The sequence below is a fragment of the Lepisosteus oculatus genome, chromosome 5 (genome assembly GCF_040954835.1).
Source record: "Lepisosteus oculatus isolate fLepOcu1 chromosome 5, fLepOcu1.hap2, whole genome shotgun sequence".
Classification (NCBI taxonomy): Eukaryota; Metazoa; Chordata; class Actinopteri; order Semionotiformes; family Lepisosteidae; genus Lepisosteus; species Lepisosteus oculatus.
The window spans coordinates 50,992,457-51,014,342 of NC_090700.1; positions in this window are offsets into that span (position 1 = coordinate 50,992,457).

The window sequence follows — 21,886 nt, forward strand, 5'->3', positions numbered from 1 at the left end:
TTGGCCCCCTTGAACTTTTCAACCTTTTGCCACATTTCAGGCTTCAAACATAAAGATATACATTTTTTATTTTATGTGAAGAATCACCAACAAGTGGGACACAATTGTGAAGTGGAACGAAATCTATTGGATTTTTTGAAACTTTTTTAACTAATAAAAAAAATGAAAAGTGGGGCGTGCAAAATTATTCGGCCCCCTTGCGTTAATACTTTGTAGAGCCACCTTTTGCTGCGATTACAGCTGCAAGTCGCTTGGGGTATGTCTCTATCAGTTTTGCACATCGAGAGACTGAAATTCTTGCCCATTCTTCCTTGCAAAACAGCTCGAGCTCAGTGAGGTTGGATGGAGAGCGTTTGTGAACAGCAGTTTTCAGCTCTTTCCACAGATTCTCGATTGGATTCAGGTCTGGACTTTGACTTGGCCATTCAAACACCTGGATACGTTTATTTGTGAACCATTCCTTTGTAGATTTTGCTGTATGTTTGGGATCATTGTCTTGTTGGAAGATAAATCTCCGTCCCAGTTTCAGGTCTTTTGCAGACTCCAACAGGTTTTCATCCAGAATGGTCCTGTATTTGGCTGCATCCATCTTCCCCTCAATTTTAACCATCTTCCCTGTCCCTGCTTAAGAAAAGCAGGCCCAAACCATGATGCTGCCACCACCATGTTTGACAGTGGGGATGGTGTGTTGAGGGTGATGAGCTGTGTTGCTTTTATGCCAAACATATCGTTTTGCATTGTGGCCAAAAAGTTCGATTTTGGTTTCATCTGACCAGAGCACCTTCTTCCACATGTTTGGGGTGTCTCCCAGGTGGCTTGTGGCAAACTTTAGACAATACTTTTTATGGATATCTTTGAGAAATGGCTTTCTTCTTGCCACTCTTCCATAAAGGCCAGATTTGTGCAGTGTAAGACTGATTGTTGTCCTATGGACAGACTCTCCCACCTCAGCTGTAGTTCTCTGCAGTTCATCCAGAGTGATCATGGGCCTCTTGGCTGCATCTCTGATCAGTCTTCTCCTTGTCTGAGCTGAAAGTTTAGAGGGACGGCCAGGTCTTGGTAGATTTGAAGTGGTCTGATACTCCTTCCATTTCAAGATGATCGCTTGCACAGTGCTCCTTGGGATGTTTGAAGCTTGGGAAATCTTTTTGTATCCAAATCCGGCTTTAAACTTCTCCACAACAGTATTACGGACCTGCCTGGTGTGTTCCTTGGTCTTCATGATGCTCTCTGCGCTTTCAACAGAACCTTGAGACTATCACAGAGCAGGTGCATTTATACAGAGACTTGATTACACACAGGTGGATTCTATTTATCACCATCAGTCATTTAGGACAACATTGGATCATTCAGAGATCCTCGCTGAACTTCTGGAGTGAGTTTGCTGCACTGAAAGTAAAGGGGCCGAATAATTTTGCACGCCCCACTTTTCTTTTTTTTATTAGTTAAAAAAGTTTCAAAAATCCAATAGATTTCGTTCCACTTCACAATTGTGTCTCACTTGTTGGTGATTCTTCACATAAAATAAAAAATTTATATCTTTATGTTTGAAGCCTGAAATGTGGCAAAAGGTTGAAAAGTTCAAGGGGGCCGAATACTTTCGCAAGGCACTGTATTATTAATTAAATGTGAAAATGTAATACTTTAATTCCTTTAGTTAAAAATAGCACATTGAGGTGATCAGAGTTCAGTTTATATTAATGATAAATCCCCCTGTGATGTACACTATTGTTGACTTCTATTTTTGAGTGCTTATAGTTAATTATTATAGTTTGGTGTATACATTTCTACAGCCAGAGTCATTACAAATGCCAGTCCTTTTTTCAGTACCTTGGACAAAAGTATCACGCATTCATAAAAGAGTGTTCAGAGTTCTGTCCTGTGACTGTTCAGTGAATACCGGATTAGGCAGAGGAATCCATAATCATACAAATGGATGTATATGATGTCTTAGTTCATAATTTGTCTAATGTCTTATAGCATCCATTCATCAAAATAACACAGGCTTAAATTAACTTCTATTAAATTATTTGTCTAGAGTTGCAATATGCACATTAATGAACATTCAAAACAGTATGTGCTTTAATCACTTTTGTACGGAATTAGCAGTATCAGTTCTTTTGTGTTTATTTAAACATTGAAGTAGGCAATTTTGTACTTAATACAGCATATCCAGAGGTGAGATGGAAGGGGTTAATTACTGTATTTTAAAAGAATTTTGTTTTCCATCTCTGAACTATTAATTCATAGTCCATAAATGATGGGGCTGTCTTGTCTTCCTTAAGTGCTTTCAGTTGGAACTGGTCTTCTTTCATTATCAGTGAGCATGGAAGCCAGGATGAAGGAGAAATGTGCATATATTATTAGACATTATGAGCACATCTGTTGCACTAATTATGCATTATCTTTGGGCTCTTAGTCTCTGGTGTACAGCTCCTTGCTTGTGCACATTTCTGTGCCGGCTTTGGTCCATATGTGCTTGAGAATTGAACCATATGGGTGTTGAGAAGAGCTGTGTACGTCTGTATGTAATATCTCTGTGAAAGGGTGCATTCCAACAATGCATGAGTAGATGTGTATGTGTGTCTTAAATGTCTGCATAAGACAGAGACGTCTGCGTTGCGTTTAGAGTAGAGAATCTGGCTGCAAACTGTGAATAATAAAGAAGTAATAACATCTTGTCGTAGCATTGTTCACATAATAAAACCATGACTAATTTAACAGTGTATTATTTAATCAATTACGTGATGTGTCATTTGAGATATGAAAGAGGCAGACACTGGATACTTTGATAAATATGTCTGTACAGCTTTAAGGTTGGGTTTTTTCACAGTTAGTCAATTTAGTTGTTCTTTGTCTTGCTCTTTTTGAGAACTATAAAAGCAATACAGAAAATGTAAATGTTATTGCAGTGACCTAGTTATTTTTCTTCAAGCCCTTTATCTCTCTTGACTCTCTTGAAGCTTCTGTCTCTGTGGTCCTTCAGAAGTATTTACCCCCATTTAGAGTTTAAACAACACTGCCATATTCACCTGAGGCCTGCTTGCAGTAGTTTTAAGATCCACCATGTTAGCAGGTTACTATTGATGTCATCTTAGGTGTATTCTGTGGACTTTTGGAATATTCTCTTTGTGCACAATAGAAACTGAGGTGCAGAAAACTGACTTGGTAAATGCATGTGAATATCCATCTTAGCACATGTTAAAATAACATTAGTGCGTTACAAATTTTAAAGAGCACTCTCATTTCTGTACTAATTTGTCTTTTTTAAATATTGAATAAAAAATGAACTGTAAATCACAAACTACATTGCATCCACAATAGAGGTAGAAGGAAAGTGATTCAATACAAGGTGACACCTGAAAAAGACTAAAAAGCGATGATCAAAAGCTTTTCTTACAGGGTTATAAGTTCATATGAATTCATCATGGTTATAGGTTAATTTGAATTCATTATGGTTATAGGTTAATATGAATTTATCAAGGTTCTGACTTTATCAAGGGTCATGAACAAAAATGTCAAATATCAGTTTTGTCTTGCATACATCCTCACAAACACTATATATTAGTGCTACAAAGTGCAATAAACTTTTTTCTAATTGATTTTTTATTATTTTCTTTATTTTCATGTGTTCTCGATCAGATGGGGATAGTAAAATAAAAGGTGTACTCTTAACTAAATTATAGCAGTTTTTGCTTACCCAAAGTAATTCCAATGACTATGAATGTGATTATAATGTTAATACCCATACAATGCAACATTGGATATTATTACTTTTATGTATTACATAGTTGATAAGTAATTCCTCAAGTGTGCTTTACTAAATTGCACACTGTAATTCAGAATGATTTTAAGGTTGTTTGCCAGGAATCAGCAACCCATCACTGGCTCAGCTCTAGGGGAACATGTGACTATAAAATGCATAAGTGATCTTTTATTAAGCTTTTTATGATAATAATTTACACATTTTACAAAGCTCTGATAAAACTTTCAGAAATGTATTTCAAAACCATGTCAAGTATTACATCCAACATTAGCAAGACATTGACAAAATGAATATATCCTCAATTCTGTTCATAATCCTGTCAATAAAATAATGTTATAATATTAAGGTTTGTGAAAAATGTCTTTGTGATTAAAAATTCTTAATTAATTAGAGATGTGGCACAAAGCTATTCATATGGACCTAGGTAGAGAAGTGAAGCTTAAATCAACACACATCTATGTATGTAGCCCACTATGATGCTACAGGAAAAGAGCAGCAGGAGGGAGAACTAACAGTGAAAGTGTGTGTCGATGTAGGACAACAAATTGACGTAAACCTGCTACATGTAGTGGAAAACAGCATGGGGTATGTAACTCAAGCAGTAGCAAGATCATGTAGAAATACCTACCAAAACAACCATTTTCCACACTGCCTTTGGTCAGAAGAATTATGTATGCCTGTTAGATTTTAGATACTTCAACACATCTGCCACCATGCAGAATTTGTCAGTGTTACCATGAAGGTTTTATAATTCTAGACCCTTTGTTACTGTCCTGCTGACATTCTTATTGCTAACAAGCATCTTGAATCCATTCCACATCACACTCCAGCCCAAAGCTCCAGTTAGTCAGCCAAACACACCAATTTTCACACTCTACAGCAGATTGCATTCACCCCTCTGACTTTTTAACTTCTTAGATCTTCAAGTCCCACTCCATTCCATGCCACAAGCCAAAAACCTTACTTCATGGTGTGATACTTTTTAGTAATAAGGTTATAAAACGTTCTGTGACTTAGACAGTGAAGTGTAGGTTGCGGCAGCCTATTATTTTGCAGGTGGTCAGAAATTAGTCTTCTTTGTATTGCAATGAAATATCATATTTGTGTCATTTTTGTTATAAGTTTGTTCATTTTAATTAATTTTAATGTGTCACTATTGCTGAGATTATATTCTAGAAAGCAAATACAACTTTTCAGAAGACTTCCTCAAACTATAGTGGAGAAAAAGGTATTGAACTGGTTATTGCCTATTATACTTTAACAACACATTAAAATAGGTGTTTTCTGACAGCTGAGTGCCTTAAAGGATGTAAAATGGCAATAAAAATAACACTTAGAATTATACAATTTTAGAGATAGCAATGATAACCTATTTCAACACTCAACTTGTTTCATTTTTTTTCTTACAAATTTATAGTCATGGATATGGGAGCCATTGATGTGTGAGCTGTGTATCTTAGGGAGGTGTATCTCCAGTTTAGTTTTATGAGCCAGATTAAGTGTTTAACTCTGACACCATGGTATAAAGGGAATTGTTTTTTTTATTATCCTTTTTGTTTTATAATCCTTATTATTTGATTTTTTTAGTCAAATCAGTCATCACTGACTGACCAGTTATCCTTTTCCAAATCATTTACTTATAATGATAACCAATAAATCTTAAGACATTTTACAGTCAAAACAGTTTAAGCTTTATTTTTAGAGAGTGTTCATTTTTTCCTTAAAATAGCCATTTTAAATTTTTTATGTACTTTTTTCCTTTTCTTTTTAAATACAGATTTTAAATAAAGAATGAAAACAAAATTAGTAGCTAAAGCATCTGTCACGCCCTCTGCAGCCAGAGGGCGCTCCTTCCCTGTCCGGTCCCTAGTTTCCTGTCTGCTGTCCTTCCGGTCCCTCTCTTTCCCTTGGGCTATATATTTCCGGCTCTTGCACTCTGCCCGCGCTCAGCATTGACGTTCAGATGTCCTGAGACCCGCCTAGCACCAGGTCGCCCCACGTCCGCTACCTGAGGGCATAGGTTTCTATACGGCATTCCTGAACTCTTTGCACTAGCGAGCCCGGGCCTTTTTCCCGTCTCGCCGCTACGCATATGGTCTTTTTCCGCTCTCCTGCCTCTCCACGGTTAGTCCCTTTGGACGTCCGTCACAGCATCTTAGTGACTTAGACAAAATTCATATCAGGGCAACCACCAGGCAATGGCATTTAATGTAGACAAATACAGAGTGGTCCATGTATGTAAAGAAAACACGCATAACATTTTTATTATACCTGATTAAAGTATTTAAAATTCCCAGACACTGACAAAGTGTTCTTCAGAATCAACATGGAGAACCAGAGACACCTTTTTTATTCAAAACATGGGGGGAATCTAGAATAGGTTACCCAGCCATGTTAGTGAAGCTGATACCCCAGCACTGAAAAAAACTGAACAGAAGCCAAATGTTTTTTAACATGAGCTTGATTAGTGAGAATTAATTAATGATTTCATGCTAGGCAATAGGAAAACCATATCAAACACTGTCACACATTATTTGTATATTCATGTCACAAGGTGTTCATGAATCATATTTATTTTTAGCTGTCCTTGACCTGGAAGGGGGACTCAAATAAAATAAATGAAATAAACAAAATATGAATGTTGAATATTAAATTCTTAGATTGCCTCACAATAATATTTCAAGACAGTGAAGACTACTTGATATCAAAGCCAACCTAATGATTAAGGTGAATTTCATGCGCAATACAAATTTAGGGAACCATCAAAACAAGGCAGATAGGAGCTGTAGTAGGCTGCAAAAGAGCAAGTAAAGCTTTATTCCATGCTGAAAAGAGAAGAAAAGAAACACAACGTTGTTGTAGTTGTAGTAAATATAACTCAGAAAGGGTGTTGTGCCTGATGTTGTCAACGTTGTTAGAAATCAAGAACTCTGACTAAGGAAAAAAGTGTTGCAAAATTGGGAGGAAGCAGGTAATGTAGTAGGGCAGTTTGACTTAATCAGTCAGTAGATAAGGATCTAGATTATGTTTGTTCTCAATGCTAAGGGAGAAGTAGATGGATCTAGCAGACTCAATTGCATCCTTGTTTTCAAGAAACTGCTCCTTCCTGATGATGACTGTTGATGTATATTCCACCAGAAATACACTACCAACATTTTAGTTTGCCTTAGACTTTCCATCATTGAGCACAACTTGTCAGTATGCCATGGGGCAGAGCAAATAAAGGAGATGGTTCTAGTTTTAAGAGGAGCTAGGTTGTCAAGAGTAGTTAAAAGAAAGCTATTAAACACTTGTGTCTTGTATTTCAGAGTAACAGAATTAGAAAAGCAAGACAATGGGAACAGAGCAGAATTCACAAGCCTAGTTTTGTCAACTGATCTCCAGTTGTCAAAACTTACAGACTGTGATGGTATAGAGTGTGACACAGGAAATTCTAAATCAAAGAGAACAGCTAGGTGATCAGAAAGGCCTAGTTTAAGATAAGATAACAAAGGAGTTATTTGCAATTACTAAGTCCAAGGTGTGACCTCTGTTGTGAGTTTGGCTGAGTGCAAAATGTGTGAGACTAAAGTATTCCAACAAAGCTAGAAAATACTTTGCTATATTGGAGGGCTGTGATTCAGCATTCATAGTTGAAGTTCCCTTTGAGCTTGATACCCAGAATATCAAGGCTGATGTCATTTAGAAGGAAAAACAAAGAATCAAGCAGGTATTGTAAATGAATCTTTGTTTCATAAATCTTGAAATTGAAAACTGATATTATGAGAACTGTCTTATATATTGTCCATGCTTGAAATGTTTATATTTCTCCTTGGTTTATTCAGAGACCTACATGGCAAATCATACAATTGAAATGACCTGATTTTTCTAATGCTGTGAGGAAAGTGTTGTGAGTAATGCTAGAGCAATAATGTTGAGGCACAGTGGAATGTTAAAGAGATTGCTGGAATGAAAGAATGATAATTAGTTCTTTTGTGCTCCATTCATTGTGCAGTTATGCAATCATTTAAGATGAGCCCTAAGGATTATTTAAATGTATACATGTATACTGATTTTTGTCTGATTTTAAGAAAGTTCATAAACAGCATTTATTATTTATTTAATTGCTCGTATTAAATTTGTATGTTGTTTGTACTTTACTTTCACTCAGTTGTTTTATTTTCTAAATAATTACCCTGATTATTTCAGCTGCACTGCACAATCAGCTTTAAAGAATATGAAAATGAGCAATCAGATGAACTTTTTTTATCATAGATATATTATTTACACAGGAAAGTCTTTAAAGCTGAATTGCATTTTGTCTTGCTTCTTGCTGTTTCTGTAACTTGGTCCTTACAAAGTCCACCCCTATTTCCAACCTTTTGTGGGTGTAATACCAATAGAGTTTCATTATGCAAGCCGCAAGTAAGAGGATTCTCATGACATTCTTCACTGTCATCAGGGCAGAGTGGCCCATTAAGCTGAATTGAAGCATTGCCACTGGGCAAACTGAATTAATCTTTCTTGTCAACTGTTAAAATTGTGACCCCTATTGTGAAACAGCAGGCACAGCATCTAAAATTGTTTCACAGATGAGTGTCATGCGTATTATTTAAGTGATTTTCATTACAAAAGAATTAGACTTTCACATGGCCTTAAAGGTAACTGGAAACAGTATACTGAATGTATTTCTTCTGTATGTGCATATGGACTTTAAACAAGATAAACCAGGCATTGGGAGATACTGCATTATGCCTTTGCTTTAGGGATCTTCATGTCATTGTTAGAAAGGCCCTGTTAGAGTCTCTCCGTTCCTTTAAGTTTATTTTAATAAAAGACACACTGGGTAGTGTGCATGCTTCCTTTTTTCTACCCATTGTTATATTGTTCCAATTTAACAGACTTTTACAATACATTTTTCTAAATGTTTTGATTACTTTATTTTTTTTTACTTTACTTTTTTGGCTTAATACAACTTCAATTGTACTTTCAATAAGCCTGGTACTAGTACATCTTTTTAATAATTTAGAACCAACTTCTCAGTATGAAAAGGGTTGGATAATCAGTCAGGGTCCACCACTAAAACAGCATATGTATGTCTTACCTTACATGTAATTAAAATATATACTAAGTACCAGGCAATCCTATCTCAGACAAATTATTTTGTTCTTTTCTGATACATTTTCAAGTGCCCTCAATTTATTCAGATTCACTCCTAATCCATCTTGCATCGCTCTTCATTTAAATATGATATCCTATCTATTCTTAATTCAATTGAAAATCTATCAGTTTATATTGGGAATGAAAGAAAAATATTCTTCTGACAGAACTGTAAATGTATTTCTTTCTGTACCTTACTGCAGGAAAAAAAACTAAGCAAATCAAGATATAACTGGTTTTATTACTCTATCGAAATTGCTTCTGCTGTGAAATTGTTCAATTACAAGGAGACTAGTAAGATTATTGTTTTTTTCTTAGTATTCTCTGTACTTTTGAAAACAAACTACAGCAAATCTGTATTTGAATCAGAGTAATTATTTTGTTTTCTTGACATAACACCTTTAAAATGGGGCTCGCATCCATTTCCATTAACTCCTTTTCAAATATAAAAAACTTAGAGATGTGTTATAATACTCCATCTATTCATTTTCTAACCACTTCATCCAATAAAGGCTCATGGGGGAGCCAGAGCCTCTCCCAGCAAGGAATGGGTGCAAGACTGGATATGCCCTGGAGACACTAGTTCACTCACACCAGGCCAGTTTTCCCAGAAGCCAATTGATATACTGTTCCAGTATGTTATAACACTCATTGACAATTATGAATATTTTCGGTCTGGTTTTAATGATAATTTCACCCAGATTTTTCTTTACGATATCTTGATAGTGACAGAAGTGCTCATTTATTACATTTTGCATAATTTTGTTAAATGTCGCAGTGTCACTTATATCTATCAAAACCATCTAACTACAAAATGTGATTTAGTTTTCCTTTGTCAGCAATGAATAACCAGTCGCACAACCCCTCTCTTTGAGAACCATCATGTTTCATTTCACATGTGTTTTAAGTTAACCAATTATTTGCTAAGCTGAACAAATCTAGCCCTTTCACAGGTCAACATAAACTGTTGATACTTCAGAGTGATAATATCTCCCTCCGGACTCACAGCTTTACTACACTTCAATAGAAACCAATATAATGAAACGAGCAGATGGGCCAAATGACCCCTTCTCATTTATAATCTTTCTTGTGAATGAAAGACATTAAATACAGAACCCAAAGTGAAAATTAACATTGTGATGTCAACAGAAATCCAGTTAATGTGACTGTGAGTTTTGGTTCATTTGTGTGCATTTTCAAATTATTTCTAGATTTTAAGGATTATTCTTCTGACTATTTAGGCAGATGTGTTTACAGAAACTTAATTGCTCAAAGGTTTATTTAATTTTTCGGAATTCAGAGGCTTTCTTTCCATCAGAGTATTGATAAGTGTAATCTATACCAGTAGGCAAAATTGTGTCAGGTTTTGCACAGCACACATTAGACCTTTCTCCAGTTCTGGGCAGCTCACAGTTGCAGTTTTCTTCTAAAGAAGTTGAGTGGATCTGTTTTTAGATCATTTGATCTTTTCAGCTGCTCTTTGCTGTTTTCGTTACACTGTACTGTGAGCAGTGGTTCTGTTTTTTGCCATTTACTTTCTCCCTCCTCAAGTATCTCAGTTTCTGAAATGTATTATGACTTATATGTGATGCATTCACTTTCATGTTGCCACCCCTGAAGCTCTTTTACCAAGATGAGAGGCACTGAGATGAAATTGTTTTTCTTCTCTCTTGCCCATTTTTGGGACTAGGCAGTGTGGCCTCGTGGGTAAGAGAGGACTGAGAGACAGTAAAGTCTGCTGATTGCAGCTTAGGGACTGCTCTTCCTGGCCATTAGACATAAAGAGCCGAGAGGGCACGGAAGCAGACAGGTTAGTTTTGGAGATGGATAAATGAGCTTTTCAGTTGCTTTGTGCTCTCAGGCAAGAATAAAGCAAAGCAATGTTTCAGGCAGGAAACTCATGTACCAGCTAGTTAATTCTCACTCTTCCAATGCATTCATTCTTAATCTGAGCATGAGTTAGTTAAAAAGACCACATGTCCAATGAATGTGAAGGACGGGATGTATGGAGAGCTGTCTTTCCAATCTGTGTTCTCTGTGCTTTTGAATTTGCTGCTTCCTCCCCTGGTATCCACCCTCTTCCTTCTTCTGTTCATTGCGCAGAGTGCCTGCTGATTTCCAATATATGCCTCTCATAAGGCAAAAGAAGCACCAGTTTGCTTTATGGCAGGATAGCTTTAGGAGATGTATATGAGTTGTGTTGGCTGAATGTACTTCCATGGTCTGAATGCATTGCTCTGTATCTTGAGGTGCAGATAAAATACTTAATTTCAGGGGGGAGACATGTCCTAATTACAAGCTTTAATTCCAATAAAAGAACAGAGCTGTTGGTAATAAATCTTTTGCTGTTACAAAATAAAGAAATAATTGAGTCTGTAATAATTAATTTCCTTTAACTTCCTTTTACAAATCTGAGTTTCTTCTTACTTTTCAATTTTGTTTTTAACTTTTGTAAACTGTGCTTGTCTGCTTTTGGTGAGACTTCAACACATACTGTACATTTTTCCTCCCAACCTACTGTGCATACAACGCCCTGCCATTGTGCTCTTTTGGGTGGATTTCAGCATGGGATGTTTTCTTGACATACCTATGGTTTTGGTTTCACAGTAGGTGCAGAGCAGGTGTCTGGAATAAATATAGAGATTTTGAAAAAAATATATGCTAAAACAAATTAAATGTATCCACATTGTAAGAGTTCAACCTTCCATTCCAGTTTTTGTGATTGTTTTGCTTTCCAATAGTGTACAGTACTGTGTATTTAATAAATAAAATTAAAAAAATACGTTGGACATATTTCATATCCACACATTGTTTAATTACAATGACTAATTATGGACTGGTTTACTAGTCTAAATTGTCATTTTCATTCACTGTTCATTTATGCAACTGAAACTATAAGTATGAAATGTGTAAAGCCAAAGAAATTTGTTTGATCAGTAAAAATGAGAGTTTCTAAGCAGAAAGCAGCAGTCATGTTTCACATGGGTTAGCTTGGTAAAGGAACGATGAAGCTGCCACAAGGAATTTATGTTTTCACAATGTTTCCATAGTAATAATGAATGCAGAATTACTTCTGATATGTTACACAGATTAATTTTACAAAAAATATCCATTTCTTTTATCCTGAATTACTATAACAAATGCTAGACTGTGTAATGCCATTTGTTTTAGTCATTCCCTTATGTCCATTTGATTTATTCTGTATTTATTGTTCCTTAGTAACAAATCAGGTAAATTATTCATTTCATTATAGTTACTTTCCTCAGTTTTTGTACTGGTTCCTTAAAAGTACAGTACTGTGGTAGTCACTGGGTACGGTTTTCCTACCATGAATCAATCCAGCAATTTCTAAATAGGACATGTGTTTGATAGGTAAAGTCAGTAATTTAGTTCAATCACTATTTTTTATCTACAGACTGCCCAATAATAGATGGGCTTATATGTCATCAAGACAGGGGATTTATTTCTGTGTCTTACATGTAGTACAGTTGTTACCAACATTGCATTATTGGGATAAATTACTTTATCAAATATCAAATCATAAGCATCTTTTATTGAACAAATAGTTACTCGGCATACTTGATCATTAAACAAATTTCACATTTTTACCATAGGAACCCTTTTAACTTTCCCTGTATTTGTGCATTACTGTGTAACTTATTGCATTATGCTTCTGTTATTTCCTATATATATTTAAATTTCATAATGCAATCATATTATTTCTTTGCTTGGAGGATTTGACCAGATTAATAATAGTTAGTAGCATATGCATTGAATCTGAAGGGTACATGATTGAAATCCAGGTAACAAAGATTCCATGTTTCTTTTTCATTGTTTACCCTCTTATTGATAAAAAAGTTTTTTTTCTATTCTATCACATCGTTAATAGCATTATTTAAATAATTCTATTGATACTGTAGACACCTTTTATTGCAATGTGCAATTTGCAGTACATTTATGCTTCAGGTAACCTTCTTCAAAACAACATGCTGTTATCCCTACATTTTGAGTGTTTGAATGGTAATTCATCTTTTGCATTATCATCTTACGGTCAAGAAAATAAAACTGATATTGTTCCAGGAGAAACTGTAACTGTATTAACTTCCACTTAGGGACCCTTTGGCTGCAATAAAGTCTGTAAAATTACCAATTAACTGCCTTTCCTTGGTATGACACTTTGTTGGTCTACTGCTTAGGGATTCAATGGAAAAAAGAACTGAGTTTTAATTGTGGTGTTAATTTATAGCTGTGCTGCCCTTGCAGTTAATTAAATCAGCATTTAACCACCCTCATCAAATTATCTGCCATGGCAACTGAATGGTATTGCAACAGTAATGCACCAAACTCATTCTGAGATATTGAGCAGTGGAAAGTGTTCGCTCCAAGTCTACCAATCCTGAGTCTTCTTCAAGAAAGGAAAAATGTGTTCTGAAAGATTCAATGACCTTCTTCAGTCCTGTGTACCATTTCACAGTTTTTCTTTTGGGTGTCTTTTCATTTGTCTCCTCACTGGGTTTACATGCTCATGAAAATGAAATCTTTCTACTGTGAAGTTTCCCTGTGAAGCATTTGGCGACTGCCTACACTTTTCAGTTTTTCAGTGTTAAAGAAAACAGGCAATAAAAGCCGTAGGATTACAACTAGTTCAAAGGCATTATCAGAAGTATAAACCACAGCATCAGAATTTAGTGTTTATTCTGACATCCTCTTACTGTACAAATGTATTGACATACTGTGGGTTATTTTGGTGGTGTGCCAAGCAGAAGGTCTCCTAGAATGTTCCAGACTGAAAACTGAACAATCTGGGTTTCTTTGAGGGTGATGCTCATATTGTTAATGTGAACCATGAATAAAGGCTGGGACAGGCCATACAGTATCTATGCAAGTCAAATGTCATGCATACTTCCTCAATATTGTTTGTGATTACTTCATGGGAGCTTTCAGTTTTATTATGGGTGTCAGATTTCTGCAGGATTGTGCAAAGTAAATTAAAAATTGATTTAGGAGGAATTACTATTTTGAAATGACCTTCATCTCTAGAACATAAAAGGATGGCTGTTCTGCAGCAAGTGTACGGTAAGTATTGTTTGTAAGCACCACTGCACTAACCCCTTTTCAGAGCTTTGAGAATTAGCCTCCTGTGTTTCACATTTTACTTACCCTTTGCTCCCAGTGAGACTGAATGAACTAAGGAAATTATCTAGAGACAGGACTTTATATGGTTCTAAAGGGAGTTTTGAGGTTACCATATCTTCCAAATGTTTGTGACCGCTGATTTATTTATTTTTTCAATAAAGAAATTTGCTGTCTACCACAATTAAGCAAATGACTGCATATCCCACAGGTTTTCTCCTGAATGCATATTGATGTATAAAGAAATCCATGAAATGTCTCTGTTAAAACATGCCATGAACTGGTTTGTTTAAGAAGTCCTAATTCATGCAAATTAATTAAAATATGTAAAGTGCAAAATACAGCAAATATATTATCATTACTTCATTACTTGCATTCTTTCTGTGATATAATTCCTGGCATGTGCTATGCACCTGTGACATGTGTGGTTTACTATGTGAAGTGCAAATGTGTAAATCCCATATTGAGAAATACATCTGATGTGGTAATGGTGGTGGTGGGGGGGGGCAGTGAGAGTTTGTTTAGAAAACATGCTTTAGCACCCAGGGCTTCGTGCTTTGTGCTTTTCCTAAAATTGAGCATTTCAAAACATTGACAGCAGGGAAAAAAAACTCAAGAAGTAAAATGCAAGGCACCCATCAAAGGCACGTGTTGTGTCATCGTGCCCACTGAGGACTCATAAAAAAGAGTAAGAAAAGACTGGGGTGCATACAATGTACAGTGTCGGCTGTCAAAGCTGGGTACATAGTTTCCAGTCTTATACTAGAGCAGTTTATATTGCCTGAAAGATTCATTCTGAATACATTGTTTATTGTAAAAAGCCCCTAGCAACCACCTTCATACCACTTTCACTTCACAGTATCTAGGCTTTTTTGTAAAAAAAATATCTGTTTTCAGCTAAGACTCTCATCATACTCCTATACCATGTGCCACGTACCAGGCTTTCAAGCTTTCAGCTGAACAACAAACAAAGTACTTTCTATCAACATTTATGAAAAAAAAAGTTCATTTCTGTTGCCAGCCTTCCTTTTTATTGTTTGCATTTTGCCAAGAGCAAATAATAAAAGCACACCGTGTGACCACTGTCTCAGGGAGACAAGGCATACAGTACAGCTTAATTATGAATAGTGTCTGTCTCATTGGTGAAGGACTTATGAAGCAGAACAATGTATTAATTAAAAGAACCCAAGCAATACCACTATATTATGAATGCATGCAAAACTGTTAAAGTGGATATGTTTGACATTTTCTTGAAAACAGTTTTATTTTACATGTAAATCTTTTCACTGTAAATTGTACTGTAATTAATTACCTTCTGCTTGTGGTCTCAAATATTCTGGAGAAGACAAAAATTATCTACTGTATACACCATACATCATAACTAAAGAACAATTGCCGTCCACTTGTTTGCATTTCAGGTTTGCATCAGTTCACCACTCTTAGTGCCCGGATCTTGACAGAAGGCCCTCAGCTGTGTGGGGGAGGTCAAAGATGCCTTGTAGTACTGCCAGGTACCCACTCCTTCACTAAACAGGCTAAAGTCAACAGAAATTTACATTTTATTTACAAAATTCAAATTGTGAAATCAATCACAATCATGAAGAATCCTGAGGGTTTGAGACAAATCTGTTGTATGCCCTTGTTGTAATTTTATCATTTGAAATCAGTCCTATTAAGTTCTAGTGACTTTCTCACAATTTAGTTTTCACGTTCAAAACAACAGTATCATTGACATTACCAAGACCAGGTATTCCTAGAGACAGCAGCTGCTCAACCTACAGTACCAGAAAGTATGAAAATCCTGTATTGATTTTATCAGTAAACTTGAAGTTCATGGAAGACAATCATCATAAACAATACACTCTAATTCTTGTTTATATCACTTGAACATATTTTTCTATAAATATGTACTTCAGCAATGTAGCTTGTCCACTCCCAAGGCCTTTTCCATACTTAAAGTCTGCTGTCAGAAAACAGACCCTTAATTCCAGTTCAAAACCGGAATTGTACTGTTGTACTGTACTGCTACACTGACTGCAATGTTTAAATTTACATATACACATACACTTTCTATGTTGATAAATGGGGTAAGAGAGCTTGGAACTAGCTGCATTAGAGTCTTTTCAGAGATAATAAATCACTTGGCTGAGCTAAGCATACCGCATGTGCAATTATGCAGTTTTCAGCTGAAGTTGCTTACATGCAGTGGGCTTTTTGCTCTCCGATTATAGACATATACTGTAAGCTACAAACAAAACCCAATCTAACTGAGTTTTATCCACCTGCCAAAATTTCAAAATATGAGAAAAACCCAAAACTAGGACACATATTGACACCTATATACAGTACACCTGCATTTTGCATGCTGCAGGACTTTTCAAAGTGCCAACAGAGACTATTTTATCCTTGACAAAAAAATGGGGAATGTGGGCAAAAATCATGCACTTTCTCTTGGAGGATGGTGGGAGTTCTGGTGGTACAGTATATTTTCCTTCCCTTGAGGAGTACAGAAGAAGTCATAATTTAGGAGAGGCAACCACCACCTTTCTCCTCATTTTGGGATGGCTACTATTTGTAACAGCTTCCAAAATTCATCAATGGTTTCCAAAATTCTCAGAAAACCACAGAAGATCACAGGACTAGGGCTGTTACTCTCCGTGTGGCATACACAATCTGATAGTCAGCCTGTTCAGCAGAGATATCCTTCTTTCAGGCATAATAAAACCCCGCCTTAACATACTACCAACACACCTGCTTGAATCAGATCTATTGGGCTAATGTGCTTAATTTCTAATAAATCAAAATTAAGATCCATCAAGTATCTGTGTGACATCATTGAACCCAAGGTTTGTGCTCTTCAAAGTCCACCTCATACCCTAGCATTGCTCAAGAGATAGCTCAGCGGAGACAGTGGAGAATACCTTCCCCAAGGTCAGATTCTAACTGTGATTAAGTTAATGAGGCATCAGGTCTCATTAACTTCCAGGTCAATTTTTAGTGCACATTGAATGTATTGATTTTGGGGTTTTTTTGTGGATCAGTGTTTAGTTTTCTTATCTAAACTGTTACTACAAATACAATATCCTTTTAATCCCTTATGTGATACATGATTGTACCCCTTTCTCAACATATCGATTCATCAGTTTCTACATTTTTGTTTAAAATGTATCAATAGTGTTAAAAAATTCAAGAACATTTTCAGTATAAGGTACTGCTATCATCAGTGCATCTATACAAGGTTTTATATACCATAAACATTTTGTACTGCACTAGATGGAATACAACTGTAAAAAAAAACACAGTCTCACAAGAAACTGGTTTTTATAATCAATTCAAAATACCATCATGTCAGATTTGAATGAACCTTCAGGTCTTGCCTCGTGAGAGTCACACACCCTCACTGCTGCCTGCACTTTTTCTAATCTACATTCAGAGCTTCCCTCTCTCTGAGCCTCACGGATAAGCTAGTTTCATTTTGTTGTCTTCAGGGCTCAAGGAGGCTGCCTTGTTTCACGCTTGTCATCTGCCAGGTCCTGTTCTGTTCGAGGGTGTTGTCATGAAGCCCTTCTTCTGGAAAAGCTCCTTCACAACAGAGCAGAAAGGTTGGTCACTTTACTTAGAAAGTGCTGGCTTCTGCCCCTTGCAGAGGAAGATAAAAAGTGATTTTATCTTCTTGTGTTTGTCTTACAGCTCTGAAACATTTTGTGTGCTAAGGAAAGGCAGGTTACAATCAGACAAAGTGGAATGGGAACTGACACAGCTTTGCAGCCTGCAGCCCTAACATAAAAAGCTTGTTAATGTCCCCATGCAGGCATCTGGAACCAATCCCGTTAAGCTTTCATACGAAGAGGAAAACAATTTGAAAAAGGGGCTGAGAGGCCTAGAGTCTTGAAGTAGAAAGATGGAAATATAATTCTTTCTTCTTATCACTCTTGATCACTTCAGCACTAAAAATGTCAATCAGAAAAGACAAAAGATTTCCCTTTCAAGAGGTGGATTTATGCAGTCGAACTTGAAAGAACAGTAGTTTACCAGCTGGTTCAAGTTCCCAGAAGTAAAACGTGCTGTTTAACAAAAATGCATTCTAATTTAATAAGAATTATACAAAGACAATGGAATTAGATCTGTTTTTTTCATTAGTTAAAACAGCAAAATGACATGGTTTTCTTCTAAATAAATGTCAAATGTGGATGACAGTTCTAATGTCTCTTTGAAAACATATAAGTCTATGACTTCCATACTATATTAGCTGTCCACTTTATATCTCTAAGAGGCATTTTCTGAAAACTACTGACCATTATACAAAATTATGTACAGGTTTCAAAGGAAACTTTATTTCAAATCAAGGACAAGGATTTAACTGAAGACTTTATCAGACAAATTAGGAAATTTGTTAATAATATCTTGATATCTAACTGAATTTGCCCAGGTCTGTCTGCTGAGGAGAACAACACTATCAGTAATGATTAATTATTTTCAGGGCTTTCCACCCACATAATACACTCCTGGCTTATGCTCTTGCTTTTAAGAAGAGTGCCACAGATCTTTAAAAACCCAAGTAGTCAGAACATTGGAGTAATACTTCATCTGCAGGACAGCTCCTCTCCCTGCACAGTGTCGACAGTCACTTTTGGAAATTTGGTTAGGAAATTATGGTCTAGGAGAAATGATACAACTTCCTGGTCCATCCATATGATTTGAAAAAGAAACCTGGTTTTCCTTTGTGGTCTCCCAAGACATTACAAACCTTTTTTTTAAATGATCGAACTGGCGGGTTCAGCTAAATGGGTTAACTGAAGTCACTGCCTTTGTGATGCCATACACTTATATTAGAATAATGATTATTTCATGCCAACAATGTATAATTCTGTTATGTGTCAACATAATTCATATGTCTAAGTAGAGCAAAGAATGCACAGTTAAAATAAAATCCTTTTCCTAGAGTAGGCTTGTGTCAAACATGCATCAGCAGTTGTTACCAAATGTATGCCTGGGGTGGAATTCTCAAATTTTATTTTTACATGAGCAGCAACTAAGCGAAAAATCATTGGAGGGAGACAATGTGTCTGAACAGCTGGCTGTATTGGGCGCTTTGTTCAATTTAAATCCATCACCTGCTGAATGCTAACTGTGAAACCTTCTAATTTTAATGGTTTCTGGTGTTTACCACAAAGGTTTACTCAAAACCCCACATACTGTACCAACTAATGGACTGTATACTGTATCTACCACAGTCTACCATATAAGTAAAGACCTGGAAGCAGCGGTAATATGAACTAATTAAATTAATGATTGATTTAAATTAAGTCATTATTAATCCAGAGTGCAATGAAAACTAAGTAACCAGGCAGCTGTCTAAGAGCAGGAGTGAATATTGGTATATAGAATGAAAAAACTGCTAAAATGACTAAATACTTCATGTGTGTGCCTGTATTTTTCATCATATGCAAAGAAAGATGTCATATGAGATTCGTAATGTGATTTGCTCTAAAAGGACTTATCTGTTTGCTTCTAGCATTTAATAAATTGTCTGTGTAGTATGTATAGATATATAGACAAATAAAAACATATGACCTTAACAAACTAAGGGAGACCATTTTGCCTATCCAGCCCATTTACAAGTTAATTGGTTGAAGGCTCTTATCTGACTGTTTCTTTAAACAAACTAGAATTCAACCACGTGGCTCGGTAGCTTGTTCAGTGCTGTCACTACTCTCCGCATGAAGAAGTGCCTCCTTTCTCAGTTTTAAATTCACTTCCATGTAGTTGCCTCTTGCATTCTACTGGTCCACTTTTCAATGTTTTGAGGATTAGTTGAAACAGGTCCCTTCATGGTCTTATTAACTCAAACTATAAAGGTTCAGTTCCTTCAACCTGTCGGTGCAGGACATTCCCTGTGTATCTAGTTACTCCTCTCTAAATTAATTCCAGGTCAGCAATATCTTTTTTATGATGTGTTGACCACCATTTTGCATAAAATTCTAAATGAGGTCTTACTAGTGCACTGTACTATTTTAACATAAAATCTCTTGAATTCTTTTACCTATATATTCAAACACTATTTGCTTTTTATTGCTCACCCACAGTGCAGAAGCTTTTTCATAAATAATTTCTTAAAGGAAATTTTGTTTTTCCATTTTGTATTTATAGTTGATGGTTTTGCTACAAACATTTGGAGTACTTGTCTACATTAAATGGTAAGTATGCCCAGTCTTGAATTGTATCCAAATCTTATTGAATTTCATGTGCTGCTTCTATAGAATTTGCTAATCCTCCTTTCTTTCTCAATCAAAATGTTGTCTGCTGCATGCAATTTCAGACAATCTTATTAGGAACTATAAAACTCTTCAAAGTCTTCTGAAAATCTAATAAATTGGACCCTTACCCAAGCGGCTCAATCCCTAGGATTGTCACACAAAACTCACAATAAAACAGTTTTTTTAATTATTTTTATTTTTTTAAAAGGATACATTATTTTTTTCTGTTCAGTCCTAACACAAATCACACAGACAATATTTTAATGATACCAAACGCCATGCAAACAAGCAATGTACATGCAAACTGTTTTTATACCAAACTATGACCTAATTACACCCAGATATGTGTGAATTATGTGAATAATGTGAATTCCGACACCCTTTACCAATTAACTCATAATTTAAAAAATAATCCCCACTGTGACTATCTGCAAGCATTTTTAGAAGCAATGTAGTGGCCTCTAGTGGCAGATCAGCTAGAACTACAGACATTTCAGAAGCAGGCCTGCTGAATTCACTTAATGAGTCTCTGTTAATGAGCTTGTTAAAAAAAAACCTAAAACAAGTCGGTAAAGGAAGACCTACCTTTTCTAAACACAATATTTCTAAATATAATTTATAAATAAAGGTTGCAAAAGAACAAGTAAAGGTTCATTCCACGCTGAAAAGAGAAGAAAAGAAACATACATTTTTGGTTGTGCCGCAACATAGACTAAACATTGTGCTTCTTTTCTTTTCTTTTCAGCATGGATTAAACCTTTACTTGTTCCTTTGCAGTCTACACATGCTGATGCAATTATCTACATATGTTTGACTATTCCCTATTGTCTTATAGTCCTCTAGTTCAGGTTTTCTACATGGACCGAGAGAATCTAAAATAGGGTTGTTGTTGTTTTAAATGAAATTGTTTAATAATAGCATCAAACAGTGATACATTGAAAATAAAACCCATAAATGTATTCCCTGTCTTATCATTTTAATAAAGTTATTGGGGGTGCAGTTCTCTTATCACAAATCTATTTGTATAATAAGCTATTCTGCTCTAGCCCAAGATGGTGGATTTTATGCGTCTGTTTAGTAACATACTGGACAATCTTCCTTTTTTTGTGTAAGTGAATAAAACCTGACAGTGATGTGCTCTGGAAACAAAATTGATTGTCACACTCAAAAGGCTTTTTATCAGTGACTGTATTGTCCTCCCTCACTTTATTGTGCTTTAGTTACTTCACTTAAAACTCACACTGTATTGTTTCAATGTGATCATTTTTACCAGTGTTTAAATTCCAAGTGATTCACCCAATAACATAAAGCATTAGCAAGCAGCTTTAATTACCCTGCAACTCACAACTAGCAACCCACTGGAGCTCAGCAGGTGTGAGCCTGGTCAGTACCTGGATGGGATACTTCCTGTTAAAAAATAAGGTTGCTGCTGAAAGGGTTATTAGTGGGGCCAGCAGGGGGCGCTCATTCTGTGATCTGTGGGGGTCCTGATGCCCCAGTATACTGACGGGCACACTATACTGTAAAAAGGCACCATCCTTCAGATGAGATGTAAAACTGAGGTCTTGACTCTCTGTGATCATTAAAAATC